At 46.5% G+C, this 24311-nt stretch overlaps 1 long non-coding RNA gene across 1 annotated transcript in view; it reads right to left on the bottom strand.

Annotated features, from left to right (window-relative positions):
- The window catches only part of LOC146776203 (uncharacterized), a 63351-nt gene extending 40653 nt beyond the window's left edge, over positions 1 to 22698 (bottom strand). Inside the window, exon 1 of the long non-coding RNA XR_014971971.1 lies at positions 22539 to 22698. This is a non-coding gene — a long non-coding RNA (uncharacterized LOC146776203). The remainder of the gene's footprint in view (positions 1 to 22538) is intronic.
- Between the last annotated feature and the right edge of the window lie 1613 nt (positions 22699 to 24311).

Here is a 24311-nt window from a genome sequence, read left to right as displayed (position 1 = left end):
ATTTCTAGTTTTTTAAACGCAAAGTAAGATTAAATTACGATATGAGCACTGGCCCGGAGAACATGGCCTTCATGATAATGTACCTGTCATAATTAGCAGGAATCGCCAGTTTGATTTGCTTGATATAAGGCATCTACCATTACAACCTTACTCCCATGCACTAGCATAGCCAATGAAATTCATTCCAGTGACTGAAGTTGTTAGGAGCCCTCATATTTAAATTGGGTTCTGGCTGGATTTTGTAAATTTTTTAAAACATATAAATATACGGGTACATATGGGCCTTATTTATTCACTAATTCTGGTGGGGCTGCACATTGCACTTTATTTTAAGTTTAGTTATAATTCACTACGATTGAAGAATGTACCCTCTCTTTTTTATTCTTCATCCTGTTTTGGAAAATTCGAGGTGATTAAAATAGATTCATATAATAGATTATTTCAGAATATTCCAATTTGATTCAGATTAGCAAATGTATATTAAGAATATGATTATTATTAATAAGATTGCGGATATCACGATTTCAATACCTACAGCATGTCTTTTATTTCCATCAAAAGTGTTTATATTTATGTTTGTTGTTCGGCACCATTCGTCAACTTCACAAAGACTTCTGTGAATTCGATATGCATCGTTTTCATGACAACACAATAACCTGGTGCACTGCACTTGGTGTGCAGCCTCCTTCCTTTACATATGTTAACATTAAAAAAAGAAAAAAAACCATTGAACTACATCAGCTATGGTTTAGTATACAAATGTTACTTGCCCTCTTATAACGAACGGCTTATGACCTCACATATTCCATCACTCATGACATGTTAATTGACATCACTGATTTTATTTAACAAACAACATCGTTGCAATTATTAATGTGATCAAGCAATGATTCTGTAAGTTTACTATAAGCTTTGATAACGAGGAGTAATGCAACAACCTAAATCGATGGTTGGACTCGTATAAACATTTCTGTAAACTGTCAAAAGATGCAAAAGAAATTGGATACTTCACAAGTGAAGCACATTCGATAGAGGTCATTTTCTCTTTACTTGTATTCACCCAAAGGATGGGCGGAGTGGGGGAGGTCATTTGTGGACAGCTGGCCTCCCGACCATCATTGAATGATAAACCCTTTGGTCAAACATTACTGTAAAAAGCTGGAGTTGTGTTACATGTTAAGGCATATAAGGACATAGCAACTAAGTATAACGCCACTTTAAGTTTTGTGAGAGATAGATATATATATCTATATAATCTAGTCATATTTGTCTACCAAAATGTTACTATTTTAAAATTAGGAAGCTGTTAAGTGACTGAGAAAATGGGTTGGCTGACCAAACAGATGTGGGAATGGGCTGCTGTACTTATGCAGACATCACTCGCTTTAACTATTTGCAGCCCCGTAAAAAATATATAATTCCTCAAATATTAGAACCTCATACATCCTCTCCCATTTTTAACCCTCTGGTTTCATGCCTGCATTAAAATTTCAGTCCTCAATAATTTAAGCCTGCTCTTCAAGAAAGGCTTTAGATTCAACTGCTCCGATTGCAACAAATGGCATTCAGTAGTGCTTCGCTTTTGCCATGACTAAACATTTTTAGCACGCTAGTTCATAAAAACACTGGTGACATTACAGTTGATTACTAGGTAGATAACTAACAGCCTGCTGCTAGTGTTGGAAGTACATGTTTCGCTCCGCATTTCAGTGTTTTACTGAAATGGATGAGGAAGCTATTTGGGAACTCAATGAAAATGTGTCCCCATTTTAGCCTTCCAGCGCACTAACCATAATTTCTATGACAAAAATAAACCCTAATTTTGTTCCTTTCTGAAGAGAATGCATTAGGTTTCCACTTTGAATCCATCAAGATGACTTCAGGTAGGCCACTCTTGTCATAAATGGACAAGTTACTTACCTTTGGTAACGTCTTATCTGATACAAACAGTATCTAGCTGCAGATTCCTTACCTTTGAATTTCCCAGGCGTCAGACTGGATCTGGAAGATATTTCCTCAAGCAATAACCATGCACACCGGTAGGTGGCGTTGGTCGGCTCCACATGATGCTGTTGGTGCCGGAAGTGACATTCACGTCACCTATATAGACGCCACTCTGCACGCTGTCAGGTATTTTTCATGACTTTCCACACCAGAAACGAGGAGCCAAGAAGAATACTGACATTGGTGTGTTTAAAAAACTAGGGCCCTAAAAAGGGAACAATCTTGACCATAGAAACTTGTCCGCAGTGCGGGGAGGATGGGTGGGTTGGTAAGGAATCTGCAGCTAAATACTGGCTCTACCAGATAAGGCGTTAAAGAAGGCAAGTAATTTGTCCATCTGATAGAGAAATCTAGCTGTAGATTCCTTACCTTTGAATAGATATCCAAGAAACAACCTTACCGGAGGAGGGGTTGCGGACATGTTTCAGACTAGAAAGTCCTGAAGGACAGAACAAGCAAAATGACAGTCCAGGCAGTAATGCTTGGTAAACGTGTGCTGAGATGCCCACGTTGCTGCCTGACAGATTTCGAGGAACTGGAACTCCATGCGCCAACACTGTGGTAGCAGCTTTAGCCCAGGTAGAATTAGCTCTTAGGCCTTCAGGAGACTGCTTCTTTGCCAAACCGTAGCAGATCTCAATGCATAGAATGACCCATCGAGAGATGGTCATTTTCTGCACCTTCTGACCTTTGTTCGCACCAACATACACCACGAAGAGCTGGTCATTCACCCGGAACTCTTTTGTGCAGTCAAGATAGAAAGTTAACGCTCCTTTTGGGGCCAGATGATGAAGTCGCTTCTCTTCCTTAGAGGGATGTGGAGGAGCATAGAAAGTGGGCAAGGTGACCTATTGTCCCACATGGAAAGGTGTTACCACTTTCAGGAGGAAAGAGGCTCTAGTGAGAAGTACCCATTTGTCAGGTAATATAGTCAAAAACGTAGGTTTGGACGATAGTCTGCAGCTCGCCTTGTCGAGTAGTTCCTAGCAATCCTCAGTACTTCGCGTTTTGGATGACCTAAACTGAGGGCCTGTGTCCCAACCACTTCCGGACACCCCCACAGGGTATGTCAGCCGTTAGACCAGCTAGCATTAGAGTGTCACTACCACCCCCCCCCCCCCTGTATCCTAGAGAGGTGTAGGTAGTTTCTGGCAACCACTGAACAGGACAACCCTGATTCCTCAGGGATCGTGGAAAACAGTACAGTGTGTTTTGCTCAGACACTCGTTCATGCTTGCTCTCAGAAAATACACAGGATGGCGATTAGGACGTTTAAATAAGTATTTATTGGTCCAGAGACAGTCTTGTGTAAAACAAATGTGCTGCGACAATCAGGAGACAAAAGCATACAAAAGAGATTGCAAGTATCAATATAGTAAATAGTAGATACATTTGTACCATATTGCTAATAAGATGAAAATAAGCAGTTCAGATAAAAACAGGAGCACTTGCACATTCCTACAATGCGCGCCCTAAGTAATTTGCCAAAATGTACCTAGCCTAGATCTGTATATGTAGCATGTTTATGTGTGTAGCTATGTGTATCTGTAGCCAAGAAACCCCTAGGTAAGAACCAGCCCCCTTACCTGATGGTTGAGAATGAAGAACCCCATCTCTGCTTCGAGGAAGACACCCCGCAGGGGATGTCAGACTGCTGCGTGTCAAAAATTCAGCATGCAGGACCCTGTGTCAGCTTGGAAGGAATTCTCCTCTGATTTGTAGGGGGAATAAGAGTCTTTTATACAAGAGTGGTCACTCCAGGGTTCCTTCTAGAATCAATATGTTTTGAAAACAACCATAAATATTTTAGAAACATTCATGAATGTTTTCCCAGACAAATGCAATCATGCACCGCTGGTTGTTGGCCAAGGAAGAAAAAAGTGGTGACCCTTATACAGCATAATTATACCGTCCCTGAGGACATGTTTATGTATGTCAGGTACAGGGATTATGATAGAGTACTGCGAGCCTGGTTTCCAAGAGACAGGAGCAAGCTACTAGGTAAAAGGTCACATCTTTAGAATTGTTATTGTCGTGTGGATGGGACAATGTATGAAAAATGGGGTATACATGACAGGACTATCCTAAAGGACATGGCAGCTTACCCTCCTGGCAGATGTGATGGGGGGGGGGGGGCAATTGTGCTGGGGCTCCAAAGGAGCACACATGAGGAAGGTGAGAACAAAATTAAGGTCCCACTGAGGCATAATTAAGGGGGAAGGTGGAAACATATGTACAAGGCCTTTTAGAACCCTATGTACAATGGGTGATTTAAATAAAAAGGGTTGGTCGGGCAGCCTCAGAAAAACAGACAAATACCCTTTCAGGGTTCCCAGAGCAGAACCCTGCTGGGCAAGGGTGAAAATAAATAGTCAAACATTGGAAAGGGAAGCAGAAAGAGGGTTGATAGACTTCTCTGTTAAATATATTACAATATTCTATCACCGGCAGGTGTGTACCTTTTTAGTAGACGGATGCCGGATTGCCAGAATAACATTGAAAACTTTTGGAAGAAGGTCGAAAGCTATCAACTGCCCCTGCTCAATCTCCAAACAAGAATGTGTAGAGTTGACAGGTTTGGGTGGAGAACCCTCCCTTGCTACTGCAACAGAAGATCGTCCCGAAGGGGCAGCCTGATCAGAGGATCGATGCTCATTTTCAGAAGCCTGAGATACCAAACTCTCCATGCCCAGTCGTTCCTGATCTTGAGAACTCTAGGCAGGAGTGGTATGGGAGGAACAGTGTACAGGAGGCCTGAACTCCACTTGAGACAAACTGCGTCTCCGAACCTCCAAAGCGCATAACTGCTGACATTTCGCGTTCTCTGTGAATGCAAACTGATCGAACAAGGGCTGTCCCCACTGCTGAAAGAGACCTTGCACCACCTCAGGATGGAGACGCCACTCATGATCCACTAGGCATCGAAGGCTAAGTTTGTCCACCCTGTCGTTCAGGGAACCTGCCAGGTGATGAACCACCAGGAATCTGCTCTGCTGTTCCAGACATGTCCAGAGAAGCAGGGCCTTTTGACAAAGAGTTCACAGCCCCACTCTGCCCTGTTTGCTGCAGTATTACATGGCAGTGAACCCTTGAACTAGCCTTCCTTTGGTGGAGGGTAGAAAGGCTTTCAATGGTAATCAGATCGCTCGGAGCTCAAGCATGTTGATGTTGAGTCCGGATTCCGCCGGAGACCAGTGTCTTGGGATTTCCACCTCTCCCAGATGGCCGCCCCATCCCTGAAGAGACAAATCTGTCACTACTGTGAGATCTGGTTGGGGAAGGGAGAGGGGTCTGCCTCAGACCCAATCGCAGTTTGTCAGCCACCACTGCAGGTCACATGCAGTTCCCTCTGAGAGCCGGACCATGTTGGAGAGATTCCCCTGAAGCTGTGCCCACTGGAACTTCAGGTCCCACTGCAGAGCCCACAGTTGCCATCTGGCATGTGACACTAGCAGGATGAGAGAGGCCATGAAGCCAAGCAGCCTCAGTCATTCTTACCGAAATCCAGGATTGAGGATGAAACATCAGTATCATAGCCTGAATATCCTGCAATCGCCGCTTGGAAGAATAGGTCCGAAACTGTGTGCAGAACAGCTCGGATGAACGGGAGCGTCTGAGAGGGAATCATGTGTGACTTCAGCACGTTGATACTGAACCCCAGCGAATGCTGGAGATGGGAGATGACAGCCTGGGGCGAGCCCGCCTTCAACAGCCAGTGGTCACAATAGGGTTAGACTGGTACCCCTGATCTCCCCTGATGAACTGTGACCACCATTATCACTTTGGTGAATACCCGTGGGGCACTGATCAGGCCAAAAGGGAGCACCGTGAACTGAAAATGCTCGTGGCCCACTGTGAATTGGCAGTAACGCATGAGGGCAGACAGGATGGGGATGTGAAAAATGCATCCGGCAAGTCCAACACTACTATCAAGTCTCCTGGGTCCAGGGCAGATAAGAACTGAGCCAATGTGGCATCTTGAATTTCTCCTTTTTCAGGAAGTAGATGAGGGCCTGTAGGTCTAGGATAGGATGAAGGCCCTTATTCTTTTTCAGGACCAGAAAGTAACAGGAATAGCAACCTCAAACTACTTCTGGCGCCGGAACCTCTCTTTGGCTCTCTTGGCCAAGAGAGCCATGACTTTCTTCTGGAGCAAAAGTAGATGATCCTCCTTCAGCCGGTCGAAGGATGGAGGGAGGGATGGTCTTGAAAGGGGGAGTAGACCCTTCGGATAATCTGGAGAACCCACCTGTCCAAAGTAATGTTTTGCCATTGGTGGAGGTGATGGCGGATCCTCCCACCAACTGGACACCCATTTTCTTGAAGGGCAACAGTAGGCGAGTTTAGAGGCTCAAGCTGCCAGGGGTGGTGGCTTGACTGGACCTCTGCCTAACCAACCCATGGGGTCGGAACAAACCACGCTCTCATCCGCGCAGGGGTTGTGGAACTTGCACGTCTTGGTGGCTGGCGTAGGGCTTGCGTAGTTGAAATCCCCTTCCGTAGATGGAAAAGGCAGACTGGGGACAGGAGGTAGTTGCGAGGCCCAAGGACTTGGCCATAGCCCATGAGCCCTTAAAGCGCTCCAGTGCTGTGTCTGCCTTGTCTCCGATGAGACGAGTGCTATCAAAAGGGCATGTCCATGAGCAAAGGCTGGACATCGACTGAAAAGCAAAATGTTTGAAGCCAGGCGTGGCGTCCACGAGCGACCATCACAAAAATCGATTTGCCCAGCGAGTCGGTTGTATCTAAGCCACATCAAATGGCAAACTTTGCTGCATCTCTCCCATCTGTTACGGCTTGGGAGAGAATGGCCGAGGCCTCCATCGGGACCTGTGGCAGCACTTGCGCAACAGTTTCCCACAGAGTGTGGGAATAGCGGCCCAAATGCCATGCGGTGTTCCCAGACCGCAATGCAAGGCTGGCGGAAGAAAACCAAATTCTTGCCCCAACTGTGCAGCCTCTTGGATTACATGTTCGGGGAAGAGGCGGGGAACACGCCATGGGAAGTAGAGGCTTGGACTACCAAGCTCTATGGGGTGGATAGTGACGAAGTGTTGTTCGCCGGGGGCAGGGAGGTGGCGTCAGGCGATAGTCCTGTTCACAGGTGTCCCTGTGCTAGGTTTCGACCATGTTCCCAGAAGGATGTCCGCAAATGCTTTATTAAAAGGAAGCAAAGGTTCCTAAGAAAAAGCTTCCAGCTGTAGCACCTTTGTCAAGATGTTAGTCTTGACCGCAATTGAGGGTAACTGGAGGTCAAGGACCTCAGCCGCCCTATGTACCACCATTGCGTAAGATGCTCCCTCCTCCCTAGCCACGTTTTGGGAAAGAAAGCATACCAGTATCTGGAAAGGTATCCAGCCTGCACGCTTGACTCAATTCCTCATTCCAGTCCATATCCTGTTCATAAGGCTGGTTGTCTGAAGGGTTCTTCTCCCAATCCTAAGTTTTCAGAACAAGGTTTAGGAAACGACCTAGGACCAGTTTGTCCTGTCGGTGCCAGAAATCGCATCAGGTCTCGCACCAGGGAAGATCACAGTGGTACGACCGGCACTGGTCCATATCCATGGGGGGCCATTGAGGCTGGTGCCACAGGCACGGAACCCAATCCCCCCGACCTTATGGGGCATGAAGGCGCACAGGAGGGGTCAGGCCGCTCACAAAATGAAGTGAATGGTCTAATAGAATTCCTTATTTTAAGTGAAGGTCACTCTGGGTCCCAGAAAAGTGGGGAGGCACAGAGTTGGCCCAAGTGGAAGTTCCAGGGAACAAGGCCTTGAATGCCGAGGCTCCTTTGTCATGTCTGTCAGCTCACAGTGGGGGAGAGTCTTGTGTTTCTTGTGCCTCTTATCTGAATGCCCCGACGATCTTGAGTGGGACGAAGAAGACTTGGGACACTTGGAACAGTTCCGGAACCTTCATCTTGACCAGGACCACGATCTCTGAGGAGTTGGGCATGGTGTCGACTGACGGGCAACAAGCAGCTTCAGGGACTTCTCCCTCAAAGCCTTTGGTGCCATATCATGGCCAAAGTCAGAACGTGACTTAGATTTGTGGTCGCGCTCCAGACACCAGAGGCAAACCAAATGGGGATCCCTCACAGACATGGGGTTATGATAGGCACCACATGGCTTTAACCCTGAAGTCTTCCTAGAGGACATCCTACACACCAAAGAAGGGGTTGACAAAAGGTCGAAAACCCCTGTCATAAACAATAGAGGGTAGAGCTCTTCACGGATCAGCGCTTGACTGGCACGGAAAGAAAAAAACGGACGTCAGAGCGCTGAGGTGGCGCCTATATAGGAGACGGGGACGTCACTTCTGAAAGGGCCAACGTCACGTGGAGTCGACCGACGAACCTACTGGCACGCAGGGGTATTGTTCAAAGAAAAATCTTCCAGATCCGGGGGCGGAACTTGTCTGACTCCAAGATGGTCGCAAGTTAGTGCAGCTCTTCCGATCGCCATCAACAAAATCCGAACATAAATCTTACTAGTATCTCGACTGAGAGGTGTCATTGTCTCTTTGCTGCCAAGAACTACCTATCACACCCTGCAAAATCCAAATCGGTGCGATATTACTGTGGTTATTGGTGGTGACGCACATCGAATGCAGCGAGGCCCTTCAACTGCTCCGACCGCCATTACGGGCTGTCGAGGGGGGAAAAAGACAGGTAAGCGCCCCCTTTGCGAAGCGCTGTGTGCCCTGTGAACGTAGTTGACAGTGGGACTGGCGTGGCGCCGTCAGCGTGAAGATACGCGTCGCACGAAGCGACTGGAGCCGCGGGGTGGCGGGCGGAGCTACAGACCTGGGCTGAGAGCTCCCCCGAAGTCATCTGCCGGAACGCACGTCAGAAGCCGCTCTCTACTAACAGGAAACTCCGCTCACGTCAGACGCACTATCCCTGTGAGGCAGATTCCCCAACATTCCAACACCGGAGCGAGACCCCGGACACAGGCTGGCAGTGATCTGTGGCGGCCCGCGGTGCGTATTACACTGGGTCCCAGACAGACACTGGCATCTACGGGCGTGAAAGATCCTCCGGAGGCAGCTGACAGGGACCCCTGGGAGCACATGCACAGTCACAGATCATGCCCATAGCCCTTGGGGGCTAGGGGAAAAAATACCAAAGGGACATAGTAACACGAAGGCCGCTTACCCCATCATAAGACTGCAAGTGACGCCTCTCTATAGAGTGTAGGGTGCTACTGCAGTGGTGTCATTACCAGGTGTGAGATAGTCGCAGGTCACAAGAGTGGACAAGGCAAGAGAACTGTGAGAATTGCCGTGCACGCACAGAGATTGACCCTGAGGCCTAGCACGGTTGTGAAACTTCGACTAGATTGGGCCCCTGATGTGACACACGTGTTCTGCACTATACAACAAAGTCTCTCGAAAATAGACAGCAAAATTGACGCACTGTCTTTTCTAATGGATCGGATGTCGGAACGGCTGGACAAGCATGGAGAAAGGCTCGATACTGCGGAACAACGCATATCCGACATGGAAGATGTCGTACGTGCGGATGCGTCGACCGACAAAGAAAGGGACAAAATTCTACGGGCGCTGCAAGCGAAGGCCGAAGATCTTGAAGCACGATCAAGGCGGAACAACGTTTGCATTTTGGGTGTTGCTGATTCAGTCAACATTAGCAATATGGAGCAGTACGTAGAGCAGCTACTCGTTACACTGCTAGGCCGGAACACCTTTTCTGAGATATTTGTCATAGAACACGAGCATCGCTCATTGGCACCCAGGCCTGTCCCAGGGGCACCCCCTCGGCCTATTATTGCACGGTTACAAAACTACAGGGATCGAGATGCTGCCCTGTGTAAAGCCCGTGAACTGGGCACTCTACATCACGAGGGCTCGGAATTATCTCTTTTCCCTGACTTCACACTGCAGCTGCAGGAAGCCCGAAGGCTCTTCATCCCAGCAAAAAAGAAGATCCATGACTTGAATCTAGAGTACAGCATGCTTTATCCTGCGAAGTTAAGGATCAAAATGGACGGTAAAGTTAACTTCTTCACTGACCCTAAAGCTGTCCTGCGTGCCATGAAAGATAAAGAACAGCGCTTGAAAAGATGAGGTTCACTGACTGCCTCGCAGTCAAATCCGAAGGACTCCCCAGGTTATCATGAAGAGCAAGCAGAGTGATGGTACAAGCTATTCTGGGGTGGACACCTCATGGAGTATCACAAGACAATATGGGTAACTAGTGTGACACGCATTGGGGTGGTAAGCATTGATAAGTTATGGCACGACTCGAATGCATTGATTGGAGATGGCTCGATAGATGCTCCTGTGTACAAAGACTGATTGACTAATGCAGGCGCACCTCGCTGGGTGCACAGACTATGTCATGCAGCACCTCACGGTGATACCTGTTTAAGTTATTTGCGAATATGAGGGTAGACTTATTGGCGTAGGGCGGTAGAACTGATGGCAACATCTGTCGCCAAGTGTATCACACTATCATTATTCTTTTTTCTGTGGTTTTTGTTGGTGTTTAGGGAATGGGGAGGGGTGGGGGAATAGAAATAGCCACGACCATTGCGGATTTTCGTGGCGTGGGAGGGAATATTCGTTCTATTTACAAGGATGTGTGTATTGGCATTGCGTTGTTATGTTGTTTCCGCACAGTATATACCGCAGCCATAGGGTTCCGTCCATCACAGTGGTTACTTTCACCGAATGGCCATTGATGGTGTGAGACCGCAGGGCCTTCAACTCATGACTTGGAATGTTCGCGGCCTAAAGGATAATAGGTTAGAAGAATACGTGCCTACTTAAAGAGACACGCTTTGACTATTGCAATCTTGCAGGAGACACGTCTCACCCCAGAACCAAGCAGGGAGGTGTATCGTAAATTAGAGGGGACATGCTATTCTGCTGACTTTACCTCCCACGCTAGGGGGCTCCTGTTATGGACTGATAAAAAGGTGGGGTGGAGATGACAGGCTTGTTTAGTGATCTGCAAGGCAGCCCTTTGCAAAAAGGGAGATTTGAAATTCCTATTAGTGGAAGTTTACGGCCCGAATTACGATGATCCCCAATTCTATATTTCGCTGGAGGCTAAATTGGAACAATGGAGGGGTGTCCCACAGGTTGGGGGGGGGACTTTAATTGTATTTTGGATCCAAATTTAGATAGGTCACTTGGCCCGCCCAGCGGCTGCCGCAGTAGCCTTACAGGACATAATGCATGCAGAAGGCCTTATAGACATTTGGTGACATAGATCTCCTGCTGAGCGGGGTTATACTGATTATTCCTCTGTTTGCGATACCCATACCCATAGAGATTCCTGGTTAGTATCTGGGGGGTGGAGACAAGGGTAATCACCTGTGAGCATCTTTCATGCATATATTCAGACCACTCCCCTGTTCGACTAGCACTACGTTACAACGCACCACGAATTCCGGTGTTCATGTGGCGTTTCCCTCCTTACTCATTATTAGACACTGTATTTAAAGAGGGGCTAGCGACAGTGATAGAAGACTTCTTCTCCAATATTATAGGCTCAGTACAATCATTCGCCACAGTCTGGGAAACATTTAAAGTATATATTGGGGCGGGTGATCTCTATGCATGCGGGAGTGCTGCAATCCATCCGTAGCAGGTTGGAACTCTTAGAAAAGAAAAATAGGGCACATGGAACAGGCTCTGACTGGGACAGAGACGGCCCAAACTACTGCTAGCCTTAAACAAAAATTGGAGGTGTTCCAGGATACCGCTAATGAGGAAATCAAACACATGGGAAAATATGCCACGGTACGTAGTTGTGGGGAGTGGGATTGACCAGGCGCTACGTTGGCAGGGCTACTGAGGCCAAAGAGGTAACTAGATAAAATGGTAGGCATGATGGACGAGAATGGGAGTCCACTAAACACCACTTAGGAAATTTCAGCACATTTTCACGCTTATTACCAGAAGTTATACACCTCCCTAATCCCAACAGATAGTGATGCCCTAGAGGAATACTTATCATATATCAAAATGCCGTGGCTAGTGACCGAACACAGGGAACATTTAATGGCACCACTCAAAATTGATGAGATACGAGATGCATTGCGTGGGATGGCAGCAGGGAAGGCTCCGGGGCGGATGGTCTTTTGGTGATCTTCTACAAAGAATTTCAAGATTTACTGATCCCTTATCTCAAAACGCTCTATGAAGATGGCGTAGTCAGGCATCATGCCGCCCTCTATGCGTGAGGCTGTCATCGTCCCTTTATTAAAACCGGGAAAGTCGCTTGCAATTGCTCCTCATACAGGCCCCTGTCCTTGCTTAACGTTGACGCAAAGGTCTACGCAAAATATTTAGCTAATAGACTGGCCCCACTATTAACCCCCGCATTATTCGATCAGAACAGGCGGGGTTTGTCCCCAGCCGTAACCTGTCCCACAACCTGAGAACCCTGTTTGGCGTGGTGCAGAGACTGAATCCAGAAGTCAAAGCTGCAGCAGTATTTCTCGACGCCGAGAAAGCTTTTGACTCTGTGGAGTGGGGTTTCATGTTTGCGGTATTGTGCAGGATAGGGGTCGGAGATACATTCCTTCGGTTAGTGTCAGTATTATACGCATCGCCCACCGCCAGAGTGAGGATCGGGGATGAAGTCTCCCATTCATTCAATATTATGCGGGGAACACGGCAGGGGTGCCCCTTGTCCCTGCTTCTGTACGCAATAGTCGCAGAACCATTGGCATGTGCCATTCGTGAGCATCACACGCGCGGAGGAGTAGGATCATCTTGAGACACTGTTGTTTGAGCTTGCATACTACTAGAAGAATGAGCGGGAGTGGCAGAAAAGCATTTGCAATTCTGCCTGACCAGTTCATCCATATTGCATTGCCTTTGGACAACGGGTGTGGGAACCTGGCGGCGAAGGATGGCCATTTTGCGTTTGCATGTGTGGCAGAAGATATATGTTTTGTGGAATGACCCATCTCCATATACTTTGTGATAGGTGAGGCAGCTGCAAAGAACGTGTTCCTCCTTGTTTCTGCATGTAATACATTGCTGTCATATTGTCTGTGAGGACTAGGACAGCTTTGTTGAAGAGATGTGTTTGGAACGACTTTAACGCTAGAAAAATTGCTAGTAATTCTAGGTAATTGATGTGGAACAGTTTTTGTTGAGTGGTCCACCTGCCCTGAATTGTGTGTTTTTTAGGAGATGGGCTCCCCAGCCGGAAAGTGATGCGTCTGCTGTTAGCACTATCTGTGGAACCAGCTCTAGGAACGCCGCCCTCTGGAAAGATTTTGTGTGTTCCACCACTGCAGAGAGCGATGTGTGCGTCTGTCCACCAACACCAGATCTGTAAGTTGACCTTGAGCCTGGTTCCACTGACGTGCTAAGCATTCCTGTAAAGGGCGCATCTGAAGTCTTGCGTGAGGTACAATGAAAATGCAGGAGGCCAACATTCCTATGAGTTGCATAAACACTTGTGCTGGGAGAGAGTGTTGGGGCTGAAACTTGGAGATGAGGGTTTGCATACTAGCTATCCTTGCTGGATTGGGGTATGCTAGAGCTTTGGAAGTGTCTATTGTGGCTCCTAGATACTGATGCATGTAGGAGGGTTGAAGGTGTGACTTGGTGTAGTTTACTGTGAACCCCAAGTTGTGTAGCAGCTAAATGGTTTGATAAGTGTGGTGAACACACTGGTTGTATGACTTGGCTTTTATGAGCAAGTCGTTGAGGTATGGAAATACATGGATTTGTTGTCTTCACAGGTGTGCTGCTACTACTGCAATTGAATATAATGGGAAACCCAATCTACCCTTGAGGGCTTGGACAAATCAAATGAATGGGTAAAAGGCGCCTTCAAGGGATTTATTTGGAATACTCTGTTCTTTTGCTTTTGATATATATTTTTAACTGCAAGAATTATTGATAAACTTGCCAGAGAGATATTATTCAAATGTATTTTAACTAAGAAATATTTTTCCTCCTTGTGAGGACATAAGAACCAATGAACCAATCACAAAACAATAAATATTCAAAACACAGGTATATATAGAAAAAGGTTTTATCTTTTGAAATGTATCAAGGGTACTACACAGTTATACAAACAATGTAACAAGAGGAAAATAAATACAATTGTATAATCCTTCAACGTCACTATTGTAAACACTTCTTCTCATTGTACATTATTTTCCAGAAGAGAGTGTGAATGTTGACGTTTCAGTCTCTATGCATTTGTCCATGAGACCATCTTCAGGACTATCATAAATTTAACAGTTGACCCCTGAATGGTGTTTCCAAAGATTCAAGAATTATAGAATACAATTGATACGTATATGTCAAATCGATGGTCGTTCTGTAGCTTTTGTTTAAGGTGAATAATCGTCAAAAGATACAGGTAAGTGAACTCTGTTGCTTTTTGGACGGTGTAATTAAATTTCCAGTCCCCAGCAACTTCTCAATTGAAGAAGTTTATTCTGTTAAGTTTTGTAGCGCAGCGAAAATTCGGCAGTCTGCAGTCGATACTAATTCGACTAATCAGGGGTCAACTGTTTAATTTATGATAGTCCTGAAGATGGTGTCATGGACAAATGCATAGAGACTGAAACATCGACATTCACACTCTCTTCTGGAAAATAATGTAAAATGAGAAGAAGTGTTTACAATAGTGGCATTGAAGGATTATACAATTGTATTTATTTTCCTCCTGTTACATTGTTTGCATAACTGTGTAGTACCCTTGATAAATTTCAAAACATAAAACCTTTTTCTATATATACCCGTATTTTGAATATTTATTGTTTTGTCGCTACTACTGTAAAACTCTTAGTGAACACCCTGAGTGCTGTGGTCACCCCAAATGGAAGGACTTTGAACTGATAGTGTTGGCCATCCACTGTGAACCTTAGGTATTTTCTGTGACCAGGTGGTGTATGGGGAATATGGAAGTAGGCGTCCTTGAGATCTAGTGTGGCAAGGAAGTAGCCTTGTTGAAGCAGTGGAAGAACCTGTTGAAGAGTGATCATGTGAAAATGATATGACTGTAAGTAGAGATTGAGAGGTCTGAGGTCCAATATTGCCTTAGGGTACCGTCTTTTTGGGGGATTAGGAAATATACAGAGTAAACTTGTGTTCCTTGATGTTGTATGGGGACTGGTTCTATTGCATGCTTTTGAAGCAGCAAAATAACTTCCTGTTTGAAGAGTGTCAGATGTTCCGTGGACTTTGGACGCTGCGTGGGTGGTATGTTGGGTGGAGTTTTTGTAAGTTCCAGGCAGTAACCATACTGGATAATTTGTCTTACCCACTTGTCTGTAGTGATGGATTTCCAGACAGGTAGCAACTGTGAGAGTCTCTCTCCGACCGGAGTGGAATGGTCTGGAGGGAAGTCACTGCTTATTAGACTGAGAGGCACGAGTGTTGTTGTTACCTCGGCCTCTTCCTTTTTTGGTATTTCCTCTGTATCCACCTCTGAAATATCCCTTGTTGGGGGATGTTTGTGTGGGGTTTTTGTAGGAGGAAGAAGCAGTGTCTGCACTGAAATTTTTGGATGCGCCTCTATAGAAGGAGCATCAAAAGGAACCTCGTGTGGATGGAGACTGTAATGCTCCCATGGATTTAGCAGTCTCTGTGTCCTTTTTCATTTTTTCTAAAGCTGTATCCACAGTTGGGCCATAAAGTTGTTCGTGATTGAATGGGTGATTGGGGATAGTTGTTGGTACCTCCTGTTTGAAGCCAGAAATGCGCAACCAGGCATATCTCCTTAGTAACACACTAGTGTTAATGGACCTAGATGCGGTGTCTGCTGCATCAAGGTCGCACTTGATTGATGCATTAGTTATTAATTTGCCCTCTTGAATCAAATCATTGGCCTTGGTCTTATATTGATGAGGCAAATGCTGCAATAGGGTTTCCAGCTGGTCGTAATGAGCCCTATCATACCTGGCAAGTAATGCCTGCACATTGTCTATCCTCCAGTGATTAGCTGCTTGGGCAGCATCTCGTTTGCCCAAAGCATCTAATAATTTGTCCGGAGGAGGAGCATCACCGGAGGTTTGAGGGTTGGCGCGTTTTCTAGCGTTGGTCACCACAACAGAATCTAAACGTAGTTGACCCTTGATGTAGGTGGGATCATTGGAAGCGGGTTTATATTTTTTGTCAATTCTGGGATTGATAATTCTAGCCCTTACAGGGTCTTTGAATATGGCTGGGGCGTGTTTAATTAAGCCTTTTAACATTAGTAAGGTTTGTACAGTCTTTTTTGACTGTGCAAAGGTGTCTATTAGGAAGTCCTTCTCTGCGGGGTCTGAATGCATTTGAACACCATGGTACTGGGCAGCTCTGTCTATAAGCTGACTAAAACCAATATTGTCATCTGGGGGAGATGGCTTTGTTGGGTATGCATCGGGATCAGGAAGGTCTGGAGGACCTACTGGGTCATCATAATCATCCCAATCGTCCTGTGGTACGTCTGTGTTGTCATCCTGTGGTGGTGGTGAGTATGGTGGACTTATGGGAGAATTTGGAGGAGAGAAAGGCTTAGCAGGGTCATAAAGGTGAAGTGGCACAGTCTTTTCTTTACAGACACCGCAGGGATGTGTGGGGTGTCCAATTTCCTCTTCTTGTGTGGAACATTAACCAAATGTCCTATTTTGGGGTCCACTGGGAGAGTTTTTTGTTTCGGATCGATGGGATCCGGTTGAAAAAGTTCTTCCTCTTCGGTAGTCGCTTTCGGCGTCGATTTTTTCAGGTCCGAGCGGGGTTTAGATTTCTGCTCTGGAGCCTTCGGAAGGGTTTTTTGGATCCTTCGGCTTCGATGCCAAAATCTTTTTCGGTTCCGAATGTTTTGGTTTCGGATCCGAGGCCTTTTCCTACGGCGCCGAGGTGTTCGGTGCCGATGGCTTTTTGGAGACTGCGGGAGTAGGATGCGCTTCCGGCTTTGGTACCGATGGTGTTTGCAGGGCACTGATATGCGGCTTGGTCGGTCCCGAGCCGCTGGAAGGCTTCTCCTTTGTCTTCGGAGCCGGGCCTGGGGGCAGGGCTTCTGAAGCTTTCTTTCGGTCGCGACTGGGGCCAGCAGGCGAAGTCTTGACCAGAGCCTTCTTTTTTTCAGGTGGGGTTGGGGTAGGGGGAGTTGTACTCACTGGTTGACCTGGAGTGATGTGGCCGTCTGAGTCGGAGTCGTCTGCCTCGGAATCAATTTCCAGATCCTCCGAATCCTCCTCCAGAACATCGGGGCCTTCGTTGAAGATGTCCTCCAGCACCGGAGCTGCTCGTTGCACCATAACGTGTTGTCGGGCCCGGCGATCACAGATAGTCTTTTTGGATCGAAAGGAGGTGCAGGCCTGGCAATTACTCTCCTCGTGCTCGGGCGAGAGACAGAGGTTACAGACCTTGTGCTGGTCGCTGTGTGGATGGAGTCCTTTCCATTAGCCGCAGGCCCGAATGGCGTCGATGGGCCCAGCAGCCCGCATCGACGACTGGCTTATCAGTACAGCGTGGAGACTATGGAACTTATCATGGTAACGCTAATATGAACTTTGAATTGAGCGACACAAGTAAATGTGATGAGAGCAGTATTGTACTATATATCCCAACATGCACTATGGATAAGCATGCACTCACCTGAGTTTAATGAATTATTATGTGGGTATTTATGGATAGCCCCTAAGTCACGCTTGTATTTCTTTCAGTGCCGCTTGCCCGTGTTCAAGGATACACGATATCTGAAACGTGTTGGGCTACTTATTAAAGCATGGAACATGCTGAATCTGATTTGCTGCAAGTTATTTTCCTGATGGGAGTGCGCTTTATGCTTTGGGCAAATGTGAAACTTGATATATATATATATATATATATGTATATATATAAACAGTCCTTTTCCGCTCTTTTTTTCAGCGGAGATAAAGGCACGGACCTCTCGCCTCCAGAAATCGAATGATAAATCCCACAACACGGAGAGTGGGTGAAGCAGGTGATTTATTTCCCAAAAATGTTAATTTCAGAAAATAGCAGGACCAGTGTCCTCCATGACGCGTTTCGCTCCACGCAGGGAGCTTGATCACATGATGATATATATATATATATACCTCCAATATAGATACCATAACCCACCACAAATAGGGACCAACCGATAAATGCAGTTCCCACTATTTGCCAGTGGAGACATGAAGAGAAGGGACTTTCCCAAAGGGGAAGGACCTAAATGAGAGGGAGAAGAAGAAGCAGAAGCAACCAGCAGGAAAAACCGGAAGGTCAACGCTTTCACTGTTGACTAACAATGGTGACAAAACCAGCATAGCCGGTAAAAACATGTAATGGAGGAAATAAGAAACAAATTACTTACCTGTAACTTTGGTTCTCCAGTATTGGTAACTTTCATAGATTTCCATAGCTTGTATCATTCCCCGTCGTCGGAATGGGAGTCTCGGTATTCCAAATAACCAGGGCCGGACTGGGAACTGAAAGCAGCCCTGGCAAATTTTGACAGACCAGCCCCTGCCCCGCGAACGCGCGTAGCGAGCGCGCGCAGCGCGCGAGCCCGACAGCTACTAGGGGGGTTTGGGGGGGTTCTCCACCCAAGAAAATTTTGGAAAACGACAGTCCAAAACGGTGAATTTTACAGCACATTTTTCATTACATATTCAAATTGTATCAACTTTCAAAGCACAGTAAATAGTAGATGATGACCTTAAAGAACATCAGGTTACCCACCCAGTCATATGTACCCATAGACATTCTTTCAGAGAGCATCAAAAATAGACACAAGTAGTGAATTGGAGAGAACAAAGTAAAAGTGAGACCAGCCCCAACATGGTGTGTAGCGAGCAAGCGCGGTGAGCAACCACTACTAGGGGGAGTGACCAGTCCGGCCCTGTCCACCACCACCACCACTGCGCAAGGCGCCCGCCCAGTGCCAAGTTACTGTGCCACCCACCACTGTATAGCCGAAGGAATGAGTCAATATATATGCCTATAATAGAGGCTGAGACAAATTGAAGATGTCTAGCTCTTTGAGATAATACTTGTAGGAATGTCATACTTTTGGGAGGAGTCTTGCTTCAAACATATTAGCATTCTACTATGTCTCTGATAGTTGCCTTAAAGCCCCTCCAGCAAAACAATATTTAATAAAAAAGAAAAAGTCTCTAATGCCCTGTGGCAACCTGCCCCCCTCATGTGTGTATGTATGTATGTATGTATGTATGTATATATATATATATGTATATATTAAAAAAAAGCCCATTATGACCTGGGGACTCTCCTCCACTGCAGACCTTAAAAGAACGCATCAAACTCAAGGTCTTTGGGGATTCTGAACTCTGACTCTAATCTGTAGAGTGATTCAGTAACTCTTGCTATGAGAACAATACAGTGATTTAAATAGACTATATGACATGCACAAAATCAAAAAGGTGAATGTTGCCTCTTTTAAATTGGTAGGCACTAAGACAAAAAGACAGAATGTGAGGAAAGACCATGCATAAAACACAGAGTAATGGTTTTTGAAGGCAGAGATGTTAATGCTTAGCAGTCTAGCAGATGCATTTTACAATGCATGTTTTGGAGAACTGCAATGCAGATACAATACTGCCGGGCCCGGGCTCTGTAAGCTGCCGGAGCAATGAGCCAGCCATGATCTGATGGTGTGACTGAAGAAAATCTAATTTAAACCAAGTGGGTAATTACAGTCACATAATTGGTATTCCCTGCTCCCGACTGTGGGGGTGTTTATCTTTCCCACTCTGCTTCCATCATAGAACCTAGGTACTTTGGGCTTGAAAACGTACAGCTTGGGAAAAAGCTTGAATTAGGTGTAAAATAAATGAATCCATCCAGTGTTCTGTTGCTCAGTCGTTATATATGCCAATGGTCTTACATATTTTACACTAAAATGATTCTAGCACCAGAGAGGCAATTCATAAATGTAAAATGCAACCCGAGATCCAACACTTTTAAAAACAATTCATAAATGTAAAAAGCAACCTGCGGAAGAGACACATTTAAAAAATAGAAAGCTTTATTTCTTGTTTTGAGGGATTGTGGGTTTTGAGGGATTGTGGTGCATTAACTTTTCTGTCTCCTGCTAATTTACAAACAAATTCATGTATTGCGTGTTGTCTCACTACACTCGTGATTCTGCAGGCAGCCAGTCACACGCACTTTTAATGGCGCGAGGCGCAATGCGCATGCGGCATGATGACATCAGCCGCACCCTAAGGCACGCAGGCGCCGCGGACGATGAGACAATGCATCATTCTGCGCGTGGCGCACAGGCACCTCCTCCTCCTACTGAAAATGAGGGGTAATCGGAACAAGGCCTTCTAGATGAATAGTCAGAGTCTTTCTTAATCCTTGTTGCTCCCTCCCCTAGTCTTGGTGTCACGTCACACATAATAGCAACGCATGAAATGGGATACAGAACTGCAGGTTAGTCCGGGTCCCACCCTGACCCAGTGTATCTGCATGCGCCTGAGAAGTGTCTGTACTGTACTCTCCCATTAAATGCATTTACTTACACCCCTGCCGAGGAGAGCCCTTGGTCTCACTTTAAATTAAAGTAGTGCGGGTACTAGGTAAGGTACCTGACTATACCTGCCCATTTAAAGCACAGCTTTCTTTAGACCTTCGGTTCATGTGCCTTCAGGCTGCTTCCTGTTAGCTGGTCTAGGCCTCCCATACCCGAGACTGATGCTGCCCCCCCGGCCCCAGGCCCAGGCCCAGACAGTGCAGTGCTGTGGTAACCTTCTCACAATGAACCGAAGATCGTCCAAATTAGCTCTCCTTGTCCCAAAAACATCAAAAAGAAAAAGACACGAAGTAAGAACCACAAAGTGCCCAGGCCCAGACCTCTAGAATGGTCCTGACCTATTGATAGGCAATAAGGACACTGCTGTCTCTTCTGGAAAGATTGGAAACCCTTCCCCTCCAGAGATGCATTCGACCCACAGTCGTGTGGATAGAAACCATGCCTGGATCAGAAACTGAAACCTCTGTTTCCCAAAAACACTTTGAACGATTTATTTTCTCTGACCTCTAGATCCGGCCTTTGTATTGCTCATCTCAACCAAGTGCTCTGAAGTGGCTGCTGGCATACATGTTATCACTGTAGAAAACGGCTTCACTAAATAAACAACTATCAGAATGAAACAACATGCAAAATAGATAGCATAGCAACAACCTGAAGAAACCTGGAGGGAAGAATTAAAGATTAAGATGTGAAACAGAGGCCCAGGCGGCGGCCAGATTAACAAAAAATCGGGATGCGCTGCACAGCATTGAAAGTATGTGCAAGCAAGTTGTGAGAATCAGCCTTAGGTCACCGCCTTCCCAGCAGCAGAATCCTGTGAATGGAACACCTGTGACAGGCCGGGCCCTCCAATGTGATGTCACGAGGTCCGCGCTGGCACCAGCAGCAGAATCCTGTGAATGGAACACCTGTGACAGGCCGGGCACTCCAATGTGATGTCACGAGGTCCGCGCTGGCACCAGCAGCAGAATCCTGTGGATGGAACACCTGTGACAGGCCAGGCCCTCCAATGTGATGTCACGTTTTCCCCGCTAAGTTCAGAGGGGAGGCCACCGTCGCAGCATAGACAAGCAGAGGCCACAGAAGGGGAAGAATGTCGAGTAGGATGCGATCGTCTGAGGTTCATCGCAGGATCATTTTTGTGACTGAATAGGTGTTTGCTTTTTTCTGGAAATTCGATTAAAACTGTCTCGCCTGCTCCCTCCCCCTTACACTGCAAGACACAATCGCCCATGAACCAGTGATGATGTAGGGTGACACGTGGAAAAGTCTCTATGTGTCGTGTCCTTGGTATAAAAAGCTGTTTTAAGTACTGTGACGCACATTTTTTTTCATTTCACGATACAACTTGAACTCAGTGTAAATGTTTTACATTGAGTTCAAGTTGTGTCAGGAGATGAAAACAATTGTGGTCAAGTATTTACAAATAGCCGCATCATCCGTATGCCGAATATTGCAACGCAAACTCAATTATCTCGCGATGCTGAGTAGGTATTGTTTTAAAGCAATTTAATAGCACTAATTTTAACCAAAAAGTATGGAAGGGTGAGTCAGCACTGGCGAATCTGGAAACGGGATACATTCCAAGCTCAGCAGCAGGTGCATTTGTCCACTGAGGTATTTGTGGAGCTTGTATTTAATCACTTCTCTGCTTCTGTGATACAGCAGCAGCAGGAGAACTGGCATCTTGTTCGTTTTGTCATTTTTTAGACGCATATTGTTTTTTGCTAAAAAAAACGTTACCAGCCTACACTTTGAGAGCTCTGTGAGATATGCTCAGGACGACACAGTACGGCTACAGGGTAGCTAGCGATTAAAAATCCGATCTATTGGTTCCGCAGTCGACAGATAGCTAGCCTTTTACCCCCACCACGTCCTTGTAGTGGGCCCCGATCCTTGCCGCTCTTGCCCCGCCAACTCCCCCCACATTCCTTCCTGTGCAGCCAATGAAAAATGTATTTTTAGCACAGTAGTGCTGTGCCGCCCACCACCCATAAATCAAATCTGGCCACCACTGGTCTGCAAACAAACAAATAACACTCACCTGCGCTGCGGGCAGCAAACAGGGGAGATTAAATTACGGGGTGCGGAATCCGGATCTCTTTCCTGGCTAGTGGCTGGCCTGTCCTGCAGTCTTCCTCTCTGGCCTCAGAATGCCTGCCTCGACCTCGCCTCAGCCACGCGCACTTCCCAATGCGCATGAGCACCACTGCAGACCCTACCCTAAAAAAAACAGCGGCGCCGCGGAGGCGGTGACATATGCGTGCTGCGAGCGTCTTCATCAACAGTACAGACATGGATGGTCAGGTGACAGGAGAGGTGAGGTCAGGTGGTGGTGGTGACGTAGTGTGCAATACACAGCAAGGATGAGTAGGGCCTGGCTGCCGCCTGATCAAATTGAAATGGTTTTATTTGAAATCGGCGCGGCACCGCAGCTCACACCAGGACTCTCAGACAGCCAGGGGCGACCTTATTGTGCTTAATGTACTGCTGTATGCTCTGTGTGTTCTGTTGTTGGGGCCGATTTCAAATCGGCCCCAACAACAAAACCGGCCCCCTGTCACGAAACCGGCCCCCACCCCATCCAGCCTACCGGGGGATTGCCCGGTGCCCGGAGTGACCAGTCCGGCCCTGCAAATAACATAGCAGTAGGTACAAAAGAGAAACAAAGAAAGGCCTAGGCCTCATTCCTTTTTGTAGCATATCTACCTCTTTTTGTAAAAGAGACCAAAACAAAGCAACAACCAATCAGATTAGCCTCACCCCACAGAACCTTCCTGAGAGAAGCTCAGAACCTCAGATTTTCGTAGCCGTTGTGTAACAGTACAACCAAACCTGCCGAGGGCTGAGCTTTCCCAGGGGAGGAGGGTGGGCGCATGGGAATCTATGAAAGCTACCTATACTGGAGAACCAAAGTTACAGGTAAGTAACTTGTTTCTTACTCCAGCATTGTGACTTTCATAGATTCCCATAGCTTGTATCAGAGTACCTAGCAGTAAGAAACACATTTTGCCTCCCTGAGACATCTCATGGTCCATAACTATATATCACCGTACTTTACTTTGTTCTTTTTTTTTTGCAAACATAAAAGTACCATGCAATCACATAAGAAAAGTACATAGCAAAATGTGCAAGAACCATACAAAGGAAGGAGGGAAGAAAGGAAAGCTCACCACTCAATGGAAGAGGTTCCTCAGGTCTGCCTGGCCCACAGCCGTGTCTTCCTGTGCCAAGGACTCCAGACAGTAATGTCTTGTAAAGGTGTGCACGCTGCTCCAAGTCGCAGCTCTGCAGATGTCTTTAATCTGGACCCCCGCAAAGTGAGCCGTAGAAGAAGCCATGGACCTCGTCTAATGTGCTCTAATTCTGCCCCCTAGAGGCTTGTCCGCTGCAGAATGACAGATCTGTATAGCACTGGAGATCCATCTAGCAATACCCTGCTTGGACAGGGGTAACCCTTTGCGGGGAGCACTGAATGCAACAAACAATTGCGAAGATTTTCTAAAGTCTTTAGTACTGTCCAGATAAAATTTCAAGCACCGCTGCACGTCCAGCGAATGAAGTACCCTTTCCGCCGGTGTAGACGGTTGAGGAAAGAAAGCCTTGAGAATCACCGGCTCATTTAAATGAAAGTCCGAAGGCACCTTTGGTATGAACTTTGGATTAGTCCGTAGAATGACAGTATTCCTTTTGAATTGGAGGAAAGGTGTCTGAATTGTAAGAGCTTGCAATTCCCCAATACGCCGTGCTGACGTGAGAGCAAGAAGGAGTGCCAATTTCCATGAGAGGAACTTCACATCCGCTCGATGAACCGGTT

This window comes from Triturus cristatus, chromosome 12 (assembly GCF_964204655.1).
Source record: "Triturus cristatus chromosome 12, aTriCri1.1, whole genome shotgun sequence".
NCBI classification, from domain to species: Eukaryota; Metazoa; Chordata; class Amphibia; order Caudata; family Salamandridae; genus Triturus; species Triturus cristatus.
This window is presented reverse-complemented; position numbering and strand designations above follow the sequence as displayed.